Here is a 6,000-nt window from a genome sequence, read left to right on the forward strand (position 1 = left end):
GCCCCTCACTCTCTCTGTGTCCCTCACTATCTGTGTCCCTCGCACTCTCTGCGTCCCTCGCTCTCTCTGGGTCCCTCGCTCCCTCTGGGTCCCTCACTCTCTCTGTGTCCCTCACTCTCTGTGTCCCTTGCTCTCTGTGTCCCTCGCTCTCTGTGTCATTCGCTCTCTCTGTTTTCCTCGCTCTCCTTGTGTCCCTCAGTCTCTCTGTGTCTCTCACTCTCTCTGTGTCCCACACTCTCTCTGTGTGTCCCTCGCTCTCTGTGTCCCTCGCTCTCTCTGTGTGTCCCTCGCTCTCTGTGTCCCTCGCTCTCTCTGTGTCCATGGCTCTGTCTGTGTGTCCCTCACTCTCTGTGTCCCTCGCTATCTCTGTGTGTCCCTCGCTCTCTGTGTCCCTCGCTCTCTGTGTCCCTCGCTCTCTGTGTCCTCGCTCTCTCAGTGTCACTCGCGCTCTCTGTGTCCCTCACTCTCTCTGTGTCCCTCCCTTTCTGTGTGTCCGTCGCTCTCTCTGTGTCCCTCGCTCTGTCTGTGTCCCTCGCTCTGTCTGTGTCCCTCGCTCTGTGTCCCTCACTCTCTCTGTGTCCCTCACTCTCTCTGTGTCCCTCGCTCTCTCTGTGTCCCTCGCTCTCTCTGTGTCCCTCGCTCTCTGTGTTCCACACTCTCTGTGTCCCTCGCTCTCTCTGTTTCCCTCGCACTCTGTGTCCCTCGCTCTATGTGTCCCTCGTTCTCTCTGTGCGTCCCTCGCTCTCTATGTCCCTCGCTCTCTCTGTGTGTCCCTCGCTCTCTATGTCCCTCGCTCTCTCTGTGTCCCTTGCTCTGTCTGTGCCGCTCGCTCTCTCTGTGTGTCCCTCGCTCTCTGTGTCCCTCGCTCTCTGTGTCCCTCGCACTCTCTCTGTGTCCCTCGCTCTCTGTGTCCCTCGCGCTCTCTGTGCCCCTCGCGCTCTCTGTGTCACTCGCTCTCTGTGTCCCACACTCTCTCAGTGTGTCCCTCACTCTCTGTATCCTTCACTCTCTAAGTGTCCCTCGCTCTCTGTGTCCCTTGCTCTCTGTGACCCTCGCTCTCTCTGTGTCCCCCACTCTCTCTCTGTCCCTCGCGGTCTCTGTGTCCCTCCCGGTGTCTGTGTCGCTCGCGCTCTCTGTGTCCCTCGCGCTCTCTGTGTCACTCGTGCTCTCTGTGTCCTTCGCTCTCTGTGTCCCTCGCTCTCTGTGTCCCTCGCTCTCTCTGTGTCCCTCGCTCTCTGTGTCCCTCGCTCTCTCTCTGCCCCTCGCTCTCTCTGTGTCCCTCGCTCGCTGTGTGTCCCTCGCTCTCTGTGTCCCTCGCTCTCTGTGTCCCTCGCTCTCTCTCTGCCCCTCGCTCTCTCTGTGTCCCTCGATCTATGTGTCCCTCGCTCTCTCTGTGTCCCTGGCTCTCTGTGTCCCTCGCTCTCTCTCTGCCCCTCGCTCTCTCTGTGTCCCTCGCTCTCTGTGTGTCCCTCGCTCTCTCTGTGTCCCTCGCTCTCTGTGTGTCCCTCGCTCTCTCTGTGTCCCTCGCTCTCTGTGCCCCTCACTCTCTGTGTCCCTCGCTCTCTGTGTCCCTCGCTCTCTCTGTCCCACACTCTCTGTGTCCCACACTCTCTGTGTCCCTTGCCCTTTGTGTCCCTCGCTCTCTGTGTCCCTCACTCTTTGTGTCCCTCATGCTCTGTGCTACTCGCTCTCTGTGTCCCTCGCTCTCTGTGTCCCACACTCTCTGTGTCCCTCGCTCTGTGTTTCCCTCACTCTCTGTTTCCCTCACTCTCTGTGTCCCTCGCTCTCTGTGTCCCACACTCTCTGTGTCCCTCGCTCTCTGTGTCCCTCGTGCTCTGTGTCCCTCGCTCTTTGTGTCCCTCGCTCTTTGTGTCCCTCGCTCTCTCTGTGTCCCTCGCGCTCTCTGTGTAGCTCGGTCTGTGACCCTCGCTCTGTCTGTGTCCCTCCCTTTCTGTGTGTCCCTCGCTCCCTCTATGTCCCTGGCTCTCTGTGTCCCTCGCTCTCTCTCTGCTCTCTGTGTCCCTCTCTCTCTGTGTCCCACACTCTCTGTGTCCCACACTCTCTGTGTCCCTTGCCCTTTGTGTCCCTCACTCTCTGTGTCCCTCACTCTTTGTGTCCCTCATGCTCTGTGTCCCTCGCTCTCTGTGTCCCTCGCTCTCTGTGTCCCACACTCTCTGTGTCCCTCACTCTCTGTGTCCCTCACTCTCTGTGTCCCTCACTCTCTGTGTCTCTCGCTCTCTGTGTCCCACACTCTCTGTGTCCCTCGCTCTCTCTGTGTCCCTCGCGCTCTCTGTGTAGCTCGGTCTGTGACCCTCGCTCTGTCTGTGTCCCTCCCTTTCTGTGTGTCCCTCGCTCTCGCTGTGTCCCTCGCGCTCTCTGTGACCCTCGCTCTCTCTGTGTCCCTCACTCTCTCTGTGTCCCTCGCTCTCCCTGAGTAGCTCACTCTCTCTGTGTCTCTTGCTCTCTCTGTGTCCCTCGCTCTGTGTGTCCCTCGCTCTCTCTGTGTCCCTCCCTCTCTCTGTGTCCCTCGCTCTCGCTGTGTCGCTCACTCTCGGTGTACCTCACTCTCTCTGTGTCCCTCACTCTCTGTGTTCCTCACTCTCTGTGTCCCTCACTCTCTCTGTGCCCCTCACTCTCTGTGACCCTCACTCTCTCTGTGTCCCTCACTCACTCTCTGTCCCTCACTCTCTCTGTGGCCCTCACTCTCTGTGTCCCTGACTCTCTCTGTGTCCCTCGCTCTCTGTGTCCCTCGCTCTCTGTGTCTCTCGCTCTCTCTGTGTGTCCCTCGCTCTCTGTGTCCCTCGCTCTCTGTGTCCCTCACTCTCTGTGTCCCTCACTCTCTCTGTGCCCCTCACTCTCTGTGGCCCTCACTCTCTGTGTCCCTGACTCTCTGTGTTCCTCACTCTCTGTGACCCTCACTCTCTCTGTGTCCCTCACTCACTCTCTGTCCCTCACTCTCTCTGTGGCCCTCACTCTCTGTGTCCCTGACTCTCTCTGTGTCCCTCGCTCTCTGTGTCCCTCGCTCTCTGTGTCTCTCGCTCTCTCTGTGTCCCTCGCTTTCTGTGTCCCTCACTCTCTGTGCCCCTCACTCTCTGTGTGTCCCTCACTCTCTGTCCCTCACTCTCTCTGTGTCCCTCGCTCTCTGTGTCCCTCGCTCTCTGTGTCCCTCGCTCTCTGTGTCCCTCACTCTCTGTGCCCCTCACTCTCTGTGTGTCCCTCACTCTCTGTGTCCTTCGCGCTCTCTGCGTCCCTCGCTCTCTCTGGGTCCCTCGCTCCCTCTGGTCCCTCACTCTCTCTGTGTCCCTCACTCTCTCTGTCCCTCGCTCTCTGTGTCCCTCGCTCTCTGTGTCCCTCGCTCTCTCTGTGTTCCTCGCTCTCTGTGTCCCTCGCTCTCTCTGTGTGTCCCTCACTCTCTGTGTCCCACACTCTCTCTCTGTGTCACTCACTCTCTCTGTGTCCCACACTCTCTCTGTGTGTCCCTCACTCTCTGTGTCCCACACTCTCTCACTGTGTCACTCACTCTCTCTGTGTCCCACACTCTCTCTGTGTGTCCCTCACTCTCTGTGTCCCTCGCTATCTCTGTGTGTCCCTTGCTCTCTGTGTCCCTCGCTCTCTGTGTCCTCGCTCTTTCTGTGTCCCTCACTCTCTCTGTGTCCCTCCCTTTCTGTGTGTCCCTCGCTCTCTCTGTGTGTCCCTCACTCTCTGTGTCCCACACTCTCTCTCTGTGTCACTCACTCTCTCTGTGTCCCACACTCTCTCTGTGTGTCCCTCACTCTCTGTGTCCCACACTCTCTCACTGTGTCACTCACTCTCTCTGTGTCCCACACTCTCTCTGTGTGTCCCTCACTCTCTGTGTCCCTCGCTATCTCTGTGTGTCCCTTGCTCTCTGTGTCCCTCGCTCTCTGTGTCCTCGCTCTTTCTGTGTCCCTCACTCTCTCTGTGTCCCTCCCTTTCTGTGTGTCCCTCGCTCTCTCTGTGTCCCTCGCTCTGTCTGTGTCCCTCGCTCTGTCTGTGTCCCTCGCTCTGTGTCACTCACTCTCTCTGTGTCCCTCACTCTCTCTGTGTCCCTCGCTCTGTCTGTGTCCCTCGCTCTGTGTCACTCACTCTCTCTGTGTCCCTCACTCTCTCTGTGTCCCTCGCTCTCTCTGTTTCCCTCGCTCTCTGTGTTCCACACTCTCTGTGTCCCTCACTCTCTCTGTGTGTCCCTCGCTCTCTGTGTCCCTCGCTCTCTCTGTTTCCCTCGCTCTCTGTGTCCCTCGTTCTCTCTGTGCGTCCCTTGCTCCCTATGTCCCTCGCTCTCTATGTCCCTCGCTCTCTCTGTGTCCCTTGCTCTGTCTGTGTCCCTCGCTCTCTGTGTCCCTCGCTCTCTGTGTCCCTCTCTCGCTGCGCCCCTCACACTCTCTCTCTGTCCCTCACTCTCTCTCGCTGTGTCCCTCACTCTCTCTCGCTGTGTCCCTCATTCTCTCGCTGTGTCCCTCACTCTCTCTCGTTGTGTCCATCACTCTCTCTCGCTGTGTCCCTCACTCTCTCTCTCGCTGTGTCCCTCACTCTCTCTCGCTGTGTCCCTCACTCTCTCTCGCTGTGTCCCTCACTCTCTCTCGCTGCGTCCCTCACTCTCTCTCGCTGTGTCCCTCACTCTCTCTCGCTGTGCCCCTCACTCTCTCTCGCTGTGTCCCTCACTCTCTCTCTCTGTGTCCCTCACTCTCCCTCGCTGTGCCCCTCACTCTCTCTCGCTGTGTCCCTCACTCTCTCTCGCTGTGTCCCTCACTCTCTCTCGCTGTGCCCCTCACTCTCTCTCGCTGTGTCCCTCACTCTCTCTCGCTGTGTCCCTCACTGTCTCTCTGTGTCCCTCACTCTCTCTCGCTGTGTCCCTCACTCTCTCTCGCTGTGCCCCTCACTCTCTCTCGCTGTGCCCCTCACTCTCTCTTGCTGTGTCCCTCACTCTCTCTCTCTTGCCTGAAGTGCCACAAATGTTGTCAAGTGCAGTGCGAGGCGTACCTCAATGTTTCAGTCTTACTGAGAAACTGTCTGCCCACCGGACAACATTTCTGTACAATAGGATTGAAGCACAAGTTCAAATAGTTTTGTTTCAAAGTTTAAAATACCCAGTCATTTTTCTGTGCAGCTTTCGGAATCTGTCAGTGGAATTTAGGTTATACAGGCAAATGTTAACAAGAGTATTGGGAACGGATTGGAAGTTTTGATGGAGATATTCCTGCATTATGGAAATGTGTGAGATCTATTTAGGGTTGGGGAATGGATTGATCAAAGGATGTATTTTTTTGTTATCTATATCAGACTGACAGCCTTGAAGATTCACAACTTCCATGTGCTGTGAGGAAGGATTGATTAACCAAGGCCTATTATTCAAATACTTCAGACAAGTGACAAAACAACAGTAACAGAGAATATACAAACAGAGACAAGCAGACACCTGTAATCGGAGCTTAAACTTCACGTTTGAATGTGAAGGGCTGAAATAAACAAGAGTCCACCCTGGGATTCGGTGCAATTTGAGTTCTGCTTTTCCATAAAATAAATATAACTATCTGCAATGAAAAATTCTTTGGATAGGACAGAGGGATTTTGACTCTGTATTTAAGCACAGATAGTATTTGCGTTGTGAGTGTTTGATGGACAGTGTAGATGGAGCTTTACTCTGAAACACTGGAATTCAGTCTCAGGGCTGATTTAATCACATGCTTCAGAATAATAATTGATATTGTACATCTCGTGTGTGTCTCAGTGACAGCTCTGAAACATGTACAACACAATCTCATCCTGTTTCTGTGTCTCTCTCTGAAATTAGCTGGTCCATTTCCTAAATTACTCCTGACTAGATTTCAAAAGGGCTCCATTGCCTGTGAAGCAGTTTGTGATACCCAAAGGTTATGAAAAGTGCTTTCGAAAAGTCTGTCCCCAAGCTGCTGTGAGGATGTTCAGAGTCAGTGTGTGACTTGGGTCACACACAGGCCAGATACACCTCTCCAAGTTAAAGGT

The sequence above is a fragment of the Scyliorhinus torazame genome, unplaced genomic scaffold (assembly GCF_047496885.1).
Source record: "Scyliorhinus torazame isolate Kashiwa2021f unplaced genomic scaffold, sScyTor2.1 scaffold_208, whole genome shotgun sequence".
NCBI lineage: Eukaryota > Metazoa > Chordata > Chondrichthyes > Carcharhiniformes > Scyliorhinidae > Scyliorhinus > Scyliorhinus torazame.